The following is a 16,270-nucleotide window of genomic DNA, read 5'->3' on the forward strand; positions in this document are numbered from 1 at the left end:
ATGTGAAAGTCTTCACTGAAGCTGCTGTAGGTCTATTACCCTAACAAGCTAAATTGAGCCCCATTTTATGTTTTTGATCCCATCTACTTCAGTTGTTTAGGAGAATGCTGCAACACTGTTTCGCTGTAAAGCTCCAGAAATGTTGTGAGGACTACATTTCTTCATCCTTCAGCATGGGGGTGAGTAGATGACAAAATTTTCAAATTTGGGTGAATTTATCTTTAATCAATGAATGGTTTCAGTTTTCAGAAGTGCATGTTTAACTACATTAAAAGGACAGTTAATTCATTTAGAGAGTACTTTTTTCCTTAACTCTGGCATAATCAGTTAATACAAGAGGTTTATAGCAGCTAGACAACCAGTTAGCATCTCTTCTTGTGTTCTCATTTATCGTGGTTCTTATGCACAGTTCACACCGAACATGTGTTGCTGTCTGTCGTCTAAAATGCACATTTATTGCGATTAAGGTTACTTTAGGACTATGAAAAGTGCTCATCTCCTATCCACTGAATCATCAGTGTACCCATAATCACAGCAGAGAACGCCCTCTTGGGTATTATTGCTATAATACGACCCACTACATGACAATCTCCGAATGAAATCCAAATGTGACGTTGTCAGCAGACGAAAATAGAATACAGGAACACAGCAGGAATGACCCAATAAAACAGGGGAGGAGAGAAAAGTCCATACAGCCTGTTTTTCTACAGCAATCAATGGCTATGTGCCTTAATCCCAGGAGGATGACGCCAAGAGGAGAAAGATGGAGGGGGTGGTGGGAGGGGGCACAGGAGGAGAAAGCGTGGGTGGAGAGGATCCTCACAGGCCACACTAAAGCAGCTGGTTCAACATGTGAGGAAGACTTGCTGGGCATACATAATCCCCAGGGCTCCCTGTGGTGTGCAATTAAGTCAAAAAAGGATCATAATATACAATAATAACTTTAACAGTAGACATGGACATAAGCAGAAAGCAGATACTGTAAATAAAATTGATCTATTCTTAAAATACAGATTATTCGTCTTTAACTGTAACAGGAATTCCTCTACAATACTTAAGTATTAAGAAGAAGTTCATTTAGCATCTTTAATAAAGTTTTTCATTCAAAGTGATTTAGAGATCTTTGCTCTAAAAATAACAAGGCAGCTGTGTGAATCATGAGTGATTAAGCCTCCCTCTGGACCAATCAGAAACTGATGCATCACCTTGTTGTGACCTGTGATCGTCCATGGCATAATATCTAGACAGTCTGGAGGAAAGATTACCAATGTCTGTGGCTCTATTCACTTTCAGTAGCTCCATACAAGAGTTCATCTATTTAATCCAACACAGTATTAACTAGAATCTACAGAACATGACAATATCAACTGCAATGAACAAGACAGTTGTGTGACACGAGCATGCAGGCAGGGTGAGTTGTGGACACAGACACTGGCTACATGTTGAAATTCATCTCATGTCCTGGGCTACAGTAAACTCCTGCACTTAAATCACGCACACACAGCTGTCACACAGGAAGGACGTGAGCTCAACCCATCTAACATTAAATGTGTTTTTGTGTGGCAGCGCCTGCATGCATATGCTGTGGGCATGAAAATACACATCTCTGTTGTTACTGTGTGCAGAAGGACTCAGGTGTGTGCATTAGTAAAACAGAGGATGTAAGTTTGTGTATGCCAGGCAGGCAGGCAGGGCAAAGCAGGCTGAGCTTCCCACAAATACCTGATGCAGCAGAAAACCCATAAAATGGCCGACCTTGGGAGAGGACAGAGCCTTGGCTCCGAGGAGATTAAAAATCAAGACTGAATAGTCCCTACACAGTAAACACCCTTCATTCTCATCAGGGTGGCAATATAAATGATGACAAAGTTGTTCCTACAGAGTGCTGCAGGGATGACATATTTTTGTAGACTAACCTGGAAGTTAGCACTGCCCTGGTTCCCTTGTGAAAAAGCCCATTTGATTTCTCCATTGGATTTAAACTATTGCAGAAAATAAATGAAGGCAAGGCAAGGTAAATAGCCAGAAGTGAAAAACTAATGTTAGGTTATAAACAAACTACATCGAGGTCGCAGGAATTCAACGTCACCACCTACGACACTTTACTATTAGGGTGTCAAGATTCTCCAAATCCTCAATTCGATTCCATTATCGATCTTTTTTGTTTTGTTTTTTTCTTTCAGCACTGATGGTTATGCCATCTTTAGACTAGTCTAGGATCACTGGTTTTATGCCATGATAACTCATTTAATTTTTTAATTCTTATTTCAAAAGATGGTATACATGGTGTCATCAGAGTCAATGGTGTCATAATCTCCATTCTTCGTTTGAAATGTACCACACTAAGGCCTTATTGTCAAATTTAAATCATTTATTAACAATATAAATGTAACAATAACTTGCTTCACCAGTCAATTGGAAATTAACTGTAAACAAAAGAAGATAATTCATAGAGGGTACCTGTCATCTAGTGACTCTTTTTTGTAACTGCAGTGTGCACTCTTCACAGCAGATGTCATTCAAGTTCACAACAAAACATCCAATATGTGGTGACATGTATATAAATATATAATATGTGGTATTGTTTTCTCAGTCAAGTCTACTTCTTTATGATGCCTGCAGAGATGTCCTGCATATTTATCGTGTTGCCTGTGGATGCCTATGCTACACGTGCATAGCACGCAGACAGTGGTGTTGGCGAAACATCGCAGGTTGGTGCGGGAGTGTCACTCCATGGTCCGTGTCTATGACATGTTGGGAACAGTTTGCCGAAAGGCAAAGCTGCTATGTTGTTCTGCTACTAGCACGCTGGATTTACTAGTGATTGTTTGTCCTCATCGACGGATTAAAAATAACACTAAATTCATTACTGCCATTACTGTGTGGTTTAAACTGGGGGACAAGATTGAACCGAAGTGAAAGTGAAACTTAACACTATACAGAAATGTCTGTTGCGTTCCCTCTGTAGTATTTATCCATACTACTAAATAAATGCTAAATCACACGTCCTGCTACTGACCCGTTCTACTCTGCTTATGATCTCCAGTCAAGTCTCTGCCAGAGTAGGTTAAAAATGCCGGTCCTACAGTTATTGTCGGCATGCATAGACGTGTTTTAAACTGGTGCACAAAGCTAAACTGAGTGAATACGCACAACACATGACTTTACACTCCACTGTGGCTTTGTTCATAGTCTGATCGCCAGCTTATGTGATTGGCCACCACAACGTGACGTCTAGCTGCGTTTCTCCAAAAGTTGACTCCGTCTCCACTTTTTCAGCACGCACCACCACAGCCAAAACGGACTACCCTCATCAAAATGAACTGGAAAACCTGTGTTTTCGCCGGATCCAATGTGAATCCACTCATCACACCACAACATGCTGTGTGTTTTTTTTCCCTCTTGGCATGACATTTAATGTCATCATTAAAACTTCTGTTGAACCCAAACCTTATTTTAGGCATGTAACCAAAAACCTATTCAAAAACACCATTGACGTCAAGACAAGGAAATAGAAAAACAAAGTTTGATTGTTGTACAATGACTTGTCTGTTAGCTGATCCACCTATGTGTATAATTAATTAATTATTATTTTGTCAACAATTAAAGCGTAAAAAACAACAGATTCATTATGAATTTATCGACTAAATTCCTCTACAGAGGCACTGAGAATTAGACAAAGGCAGGAACAAAACAGCTGGGATAACAGAAGAATACATGCCAGCTGCTATAAAAATGTACATTAACGTTAAAGCATCTTATCAAGAGCCATAATGCATGTGGGTGTAACTTGACAGTCACTTTCAGAGGCCAAATGAACCAGATAGACAGTGAGGGAGGAGCTCTGTTAACACAGCAGAGTTAGGTTATGACAACTGGTTCTACTAAGGGACAGTCAGTCTGTTGTGTTAGTGCAGAGACACGTGGACAATGTGTGTATGAACTTATTACATTATTTTATACATTCTACTATAAACAAGTAAACAGATCCTTTTCCATTTACCTCACATTAGATGAGACTTACACCTGTCACCATGGTAAAAGTACACATCAAAGATGGTGACAGCTGTAGCCTCAGGATGCTCAGCAGACATACAAAATAAAATGAATGATTAAAATGAGACAAATTTCTTTAATGTTTGTTAAAAAAATTAAATGAATAAACTTTCCTGGATACCTAGACTGCCAACCGAGCCGGCTAACTTCCAGTTTTGCATCAGGCTAACTTGTATCGGGATCAAATAATTTAATCGTGTGGCTATTCTAGACTTTCCAAATGTTACTGGACCGAAAGGCTCAAATTATGATAGTGAAACAAGTAATTTTGCAGGGGTTGTGATGTTAAAAATATTTTATCCACCATTTTACAGATGCTTCTTTTACAATGGGTATGTTGTTGTTTTCTCTTCCGTTACAACTGTTTCTGGCGCATTTGTGACATGAGACGTGCCTCAGATAAAAATCACAGATGGGCTGCCTTGCCTGCAGGAAGTGGGAATGGGGTCAACAGGTGCTTTTAAGCAGGTTGACCCACGTTTAAAAAACCTGTGTAGACCCACTCATTTTGGTGGAAAAGCGAAATGTGACATCTTGCTGCTAAGGGCGGCACAGTAGTGCAGTAGTTAGCACTGTTGTCACACTGAAACAGTACCCATTTTAAGTCTTGCTTCCTCCAGTACAAATACAAGCACATTAGGTTAACTGGTTACTCTAAAGCCGTAGGTGTGAATGTGTGTGTACAAATGATTGTTTGTCTCTATGCCATCCCTGTGATGAACTGACGGCCTGTCCATCCTGCTGCTCGCCCAATGTCAGCTGGGATCAGCTCCAGACCCCTGTCCAACCCTGCCCAGGATAAGCGGTTACAGATAATAGCAGGATGGATCCTGCTGCTTTTACTGCATTTTTTTTCTCCCAGCAGACTCAATCTCAAGCTAAACTCCTTGGGAAACAGAGCAGCTCTGAAGTACCTAAGTCAGCCATGTAAATGTGCACAAATCCCTCTAAATGAAATCAATACTGGGAAAGCAAGGTTCACTTACATGGACTCTTCCAATGTTAGACACTGCAGCTATGATTTAAAGACAAAATACAGACAAACTGCTTCAACAAAGCCTAATGTATGCAATGTTTTTTTTTTACGATCTTCACAATCTTTGCGTTGGATAATTACTTCTAGCATATTCTGGCTGAAGCAAAAGCAGTTTGAGATTGAGACATGTCATCAGACCCAAACAACAGATGGTGTGTGACAAGGGTCAGTGACCTTTCTTAATTCCTGCTATGTTACCATCAGTCTGAATGAAGGAGTACGGTGACTGTGTGACAATCTGTACAGGACAAATGATCAGTATCTGTAATCAGCCAATGGAATGAAAATGGTCTACGTTGTAATTAAAATTAATCAGTTATTCATTTACTCATTAAATTCTGTACAATAACACAGGACCCCACAGAACAGATGCAATGCGCTGTGTTTACCGTTATACTTTATCGTAACTGTCGCCAATTTGGGGACTTTCCATTTAGATTAACAGGGGATTTAATTCTCAGCAGTGATGAGCAAAAAAATCAACCAGCCACAGCCACAGTTCATGTGTTGTCCAAACTGCATGGCTATTAGTAATTTGTACTACTTGCTTATCAAATAGAAAGCAGTTTGTCCACTATATTCAGCCAGTCGTGGCGGTCTGCCAGGCCTGAATTTACAGAGCACCAGCCATCCTCTGTGCTTAATACTGCCTTATTTATCACTACATTCCAGCAGTATTCAGTTTTATTTGCTGCAGTAAGCTAATGTTTGGTAAAGATACCAAATCAACACTTCCCGCATGTGCTTCACAATAAAAATGAGTTCTACCACCTAAGTAAGTGCTGATAATGGCAGCGATGTTAGCTGACATTACCAGGAAACAAATAAAAGTTGGTTTGAAAACAAAAGCAAAGTTTGACTTATTCAGAATTTTTGTTTCAGTTGAGCTAAAAAAATTAGAGTCTAGAGGCTCTGTGGAGCTGAATCTGATCCTAGTTTAGTGTGTTAGTTTGCTTAAATAGCACTGAACACAGAGAGGCTAATGAAAAAAGTCATCAGTTTTATGGATTTGGTCATAAACTAAAGTGCAGAACTAATTGAAGTTTTAACCTCATGATTATGCTAGATGAAAAGTTAAGAGATCACCACAGTGTATATTTAAATCCCTTCGATACTTGTTGAGACATTTGACTCAAAATATCAAATGTCAACCTGCCAGTGGTGGCACTGGAGTAAAAGTGAAGGCATCACCAAAGCAAATGGACTTCATTCTCTGAATGAACCTGGCTGACCATCACTGACCATGAATGCCTGTACAAGACTTCATGGCAATCCATCAGATAATTGTTGAGATCCATGTGTGTAGCTTTGCTCAAAACAAAAAGTAACACTTCTGTGCTAGTACTAAGCATGCACTGCAGAGAAGATACCAGATTCAGAACATTTTTTACCTTAATTTCAAAAGCAAAGAAAAACAATCTCATGTTGTAACACTTTTGACCCCTCCACCTCAAACATGCATGAAATTAGAAGTGGAAATCTTCGGCAAACTCACAACTCGGCTCGATTCTGATTCTTGTCACAATTCGATTGGAAAACATCTGTTATTAATACGATCAAAACACAGAAGGACACTATATTTTGATACTTATTCCAGCATGTGCAAAACAGCTAACTCTAGTTCTTTCCACACTTAGCTGCAAATGAAACATAACTGACAATTAACCTATCTGCTCTTTATGAGAGTCACCGTCTGACTTTTTTAAAAAACAGGTGTGTGAGGTGACTATGCAGCTTTTTAAATCAATTAATTTAAAAGTTAACTGCAATGACTCGAAAGCATCTTATAGGCTTCTTCTTGTATAATTAATGAAATCCATACAATATAAATAAATAATTCCATCACCATTGCAACTCACTCCACTGTGCCAAACTGCCTCGCTGAAATTAAATCATGGATGAAAGCCAACTTCCTCCAACTAAACTGTGGAAAAAAAAAAAACATGATCATCATTGGACCTAAATCCCTCACCAAAACCACTCACATCTTCTGCCTCACCATCAACAACTCCTCTCAGTATCCCTCTGCACATATTGGCAACATTGAGTCAGTTTTGACAGCAATCTCTACTTCCAACAACATGTCAGTCACATCAGCGCTGCCTTCTTCCACCTGAAAATGACAACTTGTCTCAGCCCATCACTCTCCCTCTCTGCTGCCCAAAATCTGGACCATGCCTTTATTTCATCCAGAATTGATTACTGCAACAGTTTTCTATCTGGCACATCGTCCAAAGTCCTAAACAAACTCCAATACATCCAGAACTCTACTGCACGCCTGGTCACCTACTCTGACTCCTGCAACGACACCACCCACGTCCTCCAGAGCCTCCACTGGCTCTTTGTCCTACAACGCATCCAATTCAAAGTCCATCTCCTCATCTACAAAGCCCCCCATATCCAGTCCCCTTCCTACCATACCGACCTGCTCCACCAAACTCCCTTCTGCTGCCTCTGCGTCTCTCCTGCCAACCTCCCGTCTCCACCATTTAGGACTAATGCTGTGTCAAGACAACTCAAGAGCTAGAAAATGTCCAACTTCCGACTAGAAAATGTACAGCATTCACTACTTAAGGTCAAAATTCCTAATCTACAAAAAGGCAACTCAATCTACCCTGACTTCATGAGGAAGCAGTTGTCTGACATCACAACAATGACCGCACCCATGGAGAGGTGCTAGGATGTATTTGTAGACAACAGTATTTGTATTAGGTTAGTGAATGAAATATTTAGATATGCTTTCAAGTATAAACGTTCCAAAATATCCAATGTATAATGGAGTCTTTTTTTTCTTGTGTCTATATCCTCCTCTAATTCGCTTATAATGCAAGATGGTTGCACATTTTATTATTATTGTTATTATTATTATTATTATTATTATTATTATTAATATTATTATCATCATCATCATCATAATCCATCATTATCATCAAACTAGCAGAAGACAAGTTTTCTGCTTCAACATATCATTATGAAGTAAATGTTGAATGCACAATGTAATGGATGTAGAATAATGAAACACATACAATTTTATCTGCCACCAGACAAGCGGGAATCCAGGCAAAGGAAGGCTAACTAGCAATCCAGTTCTATTACAGACTCAATGATTGAATGAACTTATGCTTTGTCCTGTGTTGGTTTTATTTGTGACTTTGAAGAAAACAAAAATGATCCAGGTGTCTTAGCAACAGCAGCGCCAACAATACCACTTGGAAACCCTAGGGGAGGAAAGTTGTCTGTTGCCACTTCAAATGAGTGTAATTAACTAACTGTTTAATCAGTGGTTAAATGTTTTTGCTAGAAGCAAAAGTTAGGGTCTGTCTTTTGGTGAGCTCCACTGTGTTGTCTATGTTCTGGCTCCAGCAGTGGAGAACAGCCTCTCTGCTGCAGTGTTAGTACTGAGGTAAAGCCATCATTACCCAAAAAGCTGTATGGTCGCAGGGCTTTGGAAATGAAATGGACTATGGACTGAGTTATTTTCTTCACACCACCACACTTTGTTGAAGTACTGCAGTGAGTCTTGGTCAGCTGCTCTCATTAGTTGGTACTGGAGTTTGGTGCCCTGCTGTTAGCTTGTAGGTGATCAGGTACAGTGTTATATTGAAACAATACATCGCCTTTTTTATTGCAAACCTTAAAATGTAAGTAATTCAATCTTAAATGCACCCAAAGGGCTGCCTTTTTATAAATTATACTACAAGATCACTCCACTATGTGCCTGTTGTACATTGTCCATGTGCTGCATTGTGCCCTCACAGCTGAGTTCTTCCATTTATGTTCCATCAACATAAAATCATTAACTAACTACATTACAAAAATAGATTTTGAGCATTTGTGAATCAATTCAGAATAGGCCATGGGCGATATGGCTGAAAAGTGACGATAGTGAAGTTTCATATTGGTCCATATCGATAATTATTGATCATTTTTAATGACCTGTCCTATTTTTAGCATTTTTAAAGACCAGGCGAAAAAAAGGTTGAATTTAACCTCTTTATTTTTTATAATTTAACCACTTTATGAAGGTACACAGGTAGTCATTTTTATGTTAACACAACGATGAAAAACACATAAAAATACTGCCACACTGCCATACATAGCTGACCTGTCCTTTTTAGTTCACAATTGCCTCTCAGCACTCATTTTTTCCTTCTGGTGTTAATCGGCGTGCTTGTGTTTTTCTCATGGTTAGTTTGTAAAACAATCAGCCAGCAGCGGAGCTGATACCGCGGATTGTGAGCTCCACTTACCACAATAATCACACCCAACATTTTGGCTGTCGCAACTGAGCGTCTCTGGGCTCATAGGCAGATCCATCAGGCCAGGGGGCGGAGCAGCAGCAGCGTAGAACTGGCCAGTTTGCTCTACCTAATGGGCCCAGAGACACTTCTGCACTGAAGAATGGCTCCAGAGGATGAGTGACAACAATAGGAGCAGCAGAAGACCGGGACAGAGGCCGAAGAGGTTGGTGTGTTTGCAGTTCATAGGCCGCTGTATCAAACCGCAAGAAGAGCAGACAATACCAGAGCTACTGTGTGAATTAACAGATTTACAGGCATAGTAGGGCTTGTCTTGTGAGAACTGCAGTGGGATCCATAATAACGTCTCCCTCCACGCTCTTCTGTTGCACACTACACTATTCAAACATATTGATATGTAAATTAGGTAATGACGTCTCCTGGGCACTTCAGTGCCACTTCTTGAAGCACCTAGCAACAGTATTCAACTTTTCATGGAGTTTGTAACACTCTTCTGCAGTGTGTCTGACTGCTGAGTTTAATGGAGCCATTTCATTGTTTCTTATATGGACAGCAGAGTAGCAACGTGTAAAACTTGTTCTGCTGAAATATCAAGAGGGCATTAAATCACCACAGAGCTTCTCCACTACAAACTTAATTTACCACCTGACAGCACGAAGAGCTGAGCAGCATGCAGACTCCTTCTGTAACTCATCTTTTCAACACAGTCACACAATGCAACAGCATCTTTAACCATATGTAGAATGCAAACAAAGCCAAGTTATTTATAATATTCCTCATTGGACCACTGTATTCTGTCAGCAAACCAATATGATTTTTTCACATATTGACTTTTGAACACCTGATATAGAACTCTGCAGTAGTCAAAGTACTAAAGCAGTCTAGCTAATGCTACTTAAAGTAAAATATCACTGCATTATATATTCAAGTTTAAAGCAGATAAGAAACAGAGTGAGAGTTATTGTGCTGAAAGCAACCTAAACTTCACAGTGAAGAAAGACTCAGTGGTTAGTAAAGGATGAAAATTATTCTAAAAGCAGACTGAAGCCCTTTGCATGAACTCCAGACATTGTCTGGAGTTTCCCTTTAGGGCTGCCACTAACGACTAGTCGACTAGTCGTTATAGTAGTCGATGACTAGTCGACTATCAAAGTAGTCAGATTATGAATTGCACAAAAAACAATGGCTCTTATTTAGTTGGGGAAAATGAGATGTCTCACTCTGAGCTATTTCAATTGGCTATGGTGAAACACTGTTTAGCGTGGCATTGCATGCCGTGGGATACACACACGATGACGTCACTAACGACTAGTCGACGACTAAATTAGTCATTGACTAATTTAGTAGTCGACTATTTGTCGACTAGTCGACTAGTCGTTGCACCCCTATATTTCATTAAAGGTTTAATGAACTATCATCTTAATTGTCTTCATTTTTAGTAAGTAACACTTCAAGCTGAAAGCTAATGATTGTTATATAAGAGCAGCTGCATGCTAGTGCGATAAACTGTATGTTATACATTCAATTTACGTATGATCCGATTAGTCGACTAATCGAAAAAAAATAGTCGGTGATTAGTCGACTATCAAAATAATCGTTTGTGGCAGCCCTACTTTCAACCCATGTAGCACTGAGCAGGAGATTGTCCTTGTCAGAGACAGACTTAGTACCGAGGAGCTGGCAGCTGAAGTCAGTTTTAAGATGCAAAAAAGTGATACTGGAGATAGATAACTGAGTCTCATTTCCAGCGGACCAAAACAGACCCCCAATATGCCGCGGTCTGTCTAAATTCGCGGACCTAGCCGCAAAAAGGACAGCCAACAGGGTTGCTGTCCAGTATAAAAACGGCTTGTGTCTGTAAGTCTACACTAATATCCAAATAAAGCTTCCAGGTCATTTTAACTTTAGGACCCAGACGCACCAAAGGTGACGAAGGCCTACTGTATGTTCACCTCACGTCGCCCATGTCTCTGCCAAAAAGCTGCAATTGAACACAAGGTAAAGGGTTCAGCTGACCGCCAACTGCATGAGAGGAAGTAACTCGCAGTACCATCAGATGGCGGTAGTCTGCGTTCATCATTCAAAGAAGGAAACCAGAAGTCTCAAGACTGCAGGTATACAAACTGTTGTAATGATAAGCAACATTTTATAACAACACTCTCACTAATATAGCCACTTCTAATCAAGAATATGTCTAATATAAAGTTGCAAATGGGCGGAGGACAAAAATAAGGAGTAACCGCACTAAATGGGTGAAATCATGGAAACTACAGTGACAGGCTAAAGGGGTTTTCCCTTTCGTTTTCTGTTTCCGTTCTTTACACTGATTTGCACAGCTCAACCACCAAACAGAGTGATTTCTCTCATTGACAGGCTTCACCTCCAATTCTACTTGCTCAATTTGCCAAAAACATGACAAAAAGGGCTGCAAATGCTATGGCCTCAGACACTTACCCACAGATGAGAGTGTCAGCGTCTGGGCCCTTAGATTTAAAACCAAGATTCAACCTTTAGTTGAAAGTTGATCCTTCACACACGGTCCATCTACAAGTCATTGTTGTGTTCTTACCAGACTTTCACTCCAGAAACAATAAAAGGGGATAGTTTGCATGAGGTAGAGTTGAATTTAGTTAACTATGCACACAAACCAAGTGGACAATCAAGGCTGTGCAGATGTTCAGAAACACTATGTTTGAAGTTGCTTTAATAACAATGGCCTTCCTCTGTGCAGTGCCATGCTTGTGTGTTTGGTTTGAAAGCCCTGTTAGTCATAGAAGCCTGTTTAATACACTGGCATGTGGTTGGGTCTCAGGAGATGAAGCAGCGGATTTGACTAACTAGACTAGATTCGGGTTAGCATCAGGACAGCTAATCTCACAGGCAGCAGAAAATGTGAGGCTGCCAGCAAAAGACGGAGCAAAACCCCCTCTACCATGAACATGCCAGCACGGATGCATAGGATCAAGCATGAATTCATTTGGCTTTGACTATTGATACATTTTACATAATTAGAGAATAGAGAAAAGATGCGGTCATGCAGAAAAAGGCTTTGAAAGAGAAGTACTCAAATCAACCGAGATGAAAATTACTACCTGACTGGAGACCTTAAGTGATGTCACATGACATCATGAGGCTAGGTTTTGTCCCCAATGAGGCTGACCTCATCTGAGTGATAGCTAACATTACTGTGAGACATACACTTACACATAAGTAGGAATCATCGCCGGGGATGAGTTCATTAAAATATAATTTTGTGTGCAGTAGAAATCATTTCTGCTCCAACCCACCCACTAAAGTACACAGTGGGAGCCTGAAAACAGACAATATCCCTGTTTCAAGTTTTAATTGATTTTTTTGGCCCCAGTAAATACAAGACTGGCAATCTAAAGGAAATTAGAATATGAGTCACTTGGCCTTTTACAAAATGTATCCAAGTAAAGAAATGAACGACCTTGAAGCTGACTTGAAAGCTCATGAGTAGAGCTGGGTAATAAAACTTGTCTTGATAATTAGCAGGCTAAAATCTGATAACAGCTCACTATGGGGCGAGCACGCTTAGTGAATTACCGGAGAAGATAATGCAATAGAAGGGGAGATGTGAATCTAAATTACCACACTGGAAATATTAGCTGACTGGAGAAGCAAAAATGAAAGCCAGTGCATTCATATGCACTCTTCTGAAGCAATGATGATAGTAAGGTAAGAGTGGTTATTTCAATTGTAAACATCTTCATCTAATCAGAAAAACTCAGCTGACAGAGCCTAAATTACCCTTACCAAGTACACTCCCTTAGTCTGGCTGCTTCCACCGTTTCAATTCTTCACTCACACAAAGTCACATAATGAAGTGGATATAAATGGTGTGTTTGAGAAAAGAGGAGCTGCTTGGCAAGAGGCAGTGAAAAAAAACAAACTTGTTATGTATTTGAGGCAACAGCAAAACCTCCTTCATATTAAAACAAAACACAAGTAACAGGACATAGACTGCATTCTGTGATTCCATCAGCACAAAAAATCCAGCTCCACAAAATCCAGCCCTTTTCTTTTATATACCCCTTACCTGTCACATATTCTACACCTTAACAGCACCTATTAAAAAACTTAGCCTATGTAAAATCAGGTTACTAGGGATGTAATATTACTGCAGAATTTGGAAATGCTGATTACCATCACCTGATTATTCACAGCAGTCAAGTTTCTATATGTGCACAAGAGGACAAAAACCTACTAAGCGACAGTGACCATGAAAAAACATTTATGTCACACAGCGTCTTTCATATGAAAATGATTTGGCTCTCTCGGGTGTGACAAACCAAACAGCAACGCTGCAAAATAAGATGACAGCCTGTGTTTATCAGCTGACACAAGTGCAATAACCAGTAGAGGACTGTGTTTACGATAAACTGTGTTTACTGTAAACTGCAGTGAAGTGTCGTCTTACAGAAGAAAACACAACTTCCTGAAGCGCAGGAATATCAAATCAATTGTTAAAGGAAAATGTTTGCCCAATAATGAAAATTTGGTCATCATCTACTCACCCCCATGCCAATGAAAAGCTGGGTGACGTTTTGTAGCCCACAAAACATTTATGGAGCTTTACAGCAAAACAGTGTTGCAGCATCCTCCTAAACAGCTGAAGTGGATGGGGACTTGTTTTAAAATGTAAAAACAACTAAAAAAAACATAAAATTGCTCCATATAACGTTCAACGTAATCCAAGTTGCAGGAAGCCCTGAGATCCCAAGTGGATTTGAAAGATGGCAGAGCTTGTGCACCCACTACAGTTGGGGTATGCTATAACACTTTTAGCTTAGCAATTACAGTGAAGATTTGGGCTAAAAAAATTGGTGCAAGTTACGTCTTTCAAATCAAGTTAGGATATCAGGGTGTCTGAAGACTTGGATTCAACCCGATAAGATGTATGGAGCTTTAAAAACAAGTTTTATATAGAGTCCCCATCTACTTCAGTTGTTAAGGAGAATGCTGCAACACTGTTTTGCTGTGAAGCTCCAGAAGTTTTATGGACCATGAAATTTCATGCTAATTTCAAATAGCATAATTCAGAGTTATGTCAAATTTAAACATTTATTAAACTGTAAAAAAGTAAGAATAACCAGAAAGTTGTATCATAAGAAGCTCTATGAATCCTACATGACAAACCATCAAATAAATGGAGGAGGAGGAAGGCTTCAGAGAAGTCTACAAATGATTACTCCATGTTAACAAATCATTCAGTTCTTAAAAATCCAAGTTAATGGCTGTAAGCCTCATCAAGTGGAATAGTAAAAATACCAGGGCTGCTTCTGTGTCTGCAGTTTTAATTATTCAGACAGACTCCATCCACTTGACGTCTTTACTGGAAACTATTATTTTAATTGCAATGTTGACTTGGCAGCAGCTGTGCATTCTAATCACTTGGCACTCCAGAAACAAGATAAGACAGCGAGAGAAACCAAGTTGAGGCTGGGGCTTCATATTTGTTCTCTTTATGGCCTCTGCAGTGCATCTATACAAAGGCCTGCCTTGAAATAATTCTGCCTGAGTGAGAAGTGTTTTGCTGAGGCGTGTCACCACCACTGTGTAGAGAGAGCAGGGACAAGTCACCCTGCCCCTGCCGCGGCATGCTGACTCATTGTGACAAACACTAATAAATAAGTGATTTATCAGGGATCCTTCGACATAAATCTCCTAGAAAGCTGTGCTGAAAATGCCGGTGGGTTCAGCTGAAACTAATCCTCTGTCCGAGTGTGGCATCTCTCCTGTCAATTATCTTTGACAGGGTTTGCAACAACAGAAAGACATGCTAGCACAAACCCATGGCTTACTGATTGGATGCTTCCCTGCATGTCTTGTCTTCATTACGTTCCCTCCTGCTCTGATTAATGAGGCATGGATGGCTTGCCAGTGCTCCTCACTGTCAGCAGAAGTGCATCACTGACCAGGCTTTCACACCAGAAATGATAAAACCCATAGTTTGTGCCAGGTGCATGCTTTAGTCCATTAATCTCAGACAGTTCATTTGTATAGATTTATGAATGGCATGAAGAGCACACAAGGCATCCGAGGCCTTCTTTATACTTTTCAAATCACTCATACCCAGATAAAATCCCGATGCTATCTGAGACTCATTAGCCACATGCTGTAAATGTGTCTGTGTTTGCAAGAACACAAATCCGATTACATCCATCTCGGTTTTCTTGGGCTACATGTTAATCATGGTTACCGCCACTCCTGTCCAGAGGGTGGTGCTGATGCATCTGAGACTGTTCAATAGCCAAGACAAAAAAAAAGAAAAAGAAGAACATGTGCACTTTGACAGTTTATTAACAACAGCAGTAGTTTAGCTAGCTGTCATCTATTCATAAACTAACAAACACATAGAAGACTTGCATGGATGAACTACAAGCAAAACAAAGGTATCATCGTCACAGGCTCTCACACAATCTGCTTCCTCATTCATACAAATTAAAGCTCTCTCGCCCACAAAATAACAGATGTAACATAGTCCAATCCGCTCTGTCCAATTTCAGTGTCTTCATAACTGCCATTATCACAAGCCACAGGGACAGATCTGGTAAGTGGTCATTTAGAACGCCTAAAGGCTTGTCTACATTTTTCAGCCGTCTTTGTCACACGTATCTAATGGCCAAGATGTGCTTATATTTTAATCAACACAGCTGTACAGGGAATGTGCTTGATTGATTAGTCTGATCCTCCTTTTATGTTGTCTTTTATTTGCATTACCACTTCATCATTCTTATTGGTTCATCAGCTTTGGTGACTTCCTGTCATTCTAGCATAGCTCCAACTAACTTCAACCTGAGCAGAGGTACAATTATGTATGATGTGAAACACCTGTGTAGGTGTGCAGGGCCTTAAAATCAGTCAAAGAAGCTTATGTCCCTAAACAGGCAACACA

At 40.0% G+C, this 16,270-nt stretch overlaps 1 protein-coding gene across 4 annotated transcripts in view; it reads right to left on the minus strand.

The window, feature by feature from the left end:
- arhgap32b (Rho GTPase activating protein 32b) overlaps nucleotides 1-16,270 on the minus strand; it is a 117,078-nt gene that overhangs the window by 80,808 nt on the left and 20,000 nt on the right. The window contains exon 1 of one of the 4 annotated variants that reach the window (XM_084372701.1): nucleotides 13,129-13,194. The exons of the other annotated variants lie outside the window; for them this stretch is intronic. The gene's annotated coding sequence lies outside the window, so the exon portion shown is untranslated. Of the gene's footprint in view, nucleotides 1-13,128; nucleotides 13,195-16,270 lie in introns of those variants that run through there. 4 annotated transcript variants of the gene reach the window in all.

Source organism: Pagrus pagrus, assembly GCF_965226575.1.
Source record: "Pagrus pagrus genome assembly, chromosome: 14".
Taxonomy (NCBI): Eukaryota; Metazoa; Chordata; class Actinopteri; order Spariformes; family Sparidae; genus Pagrus; species Pagrus pagrus.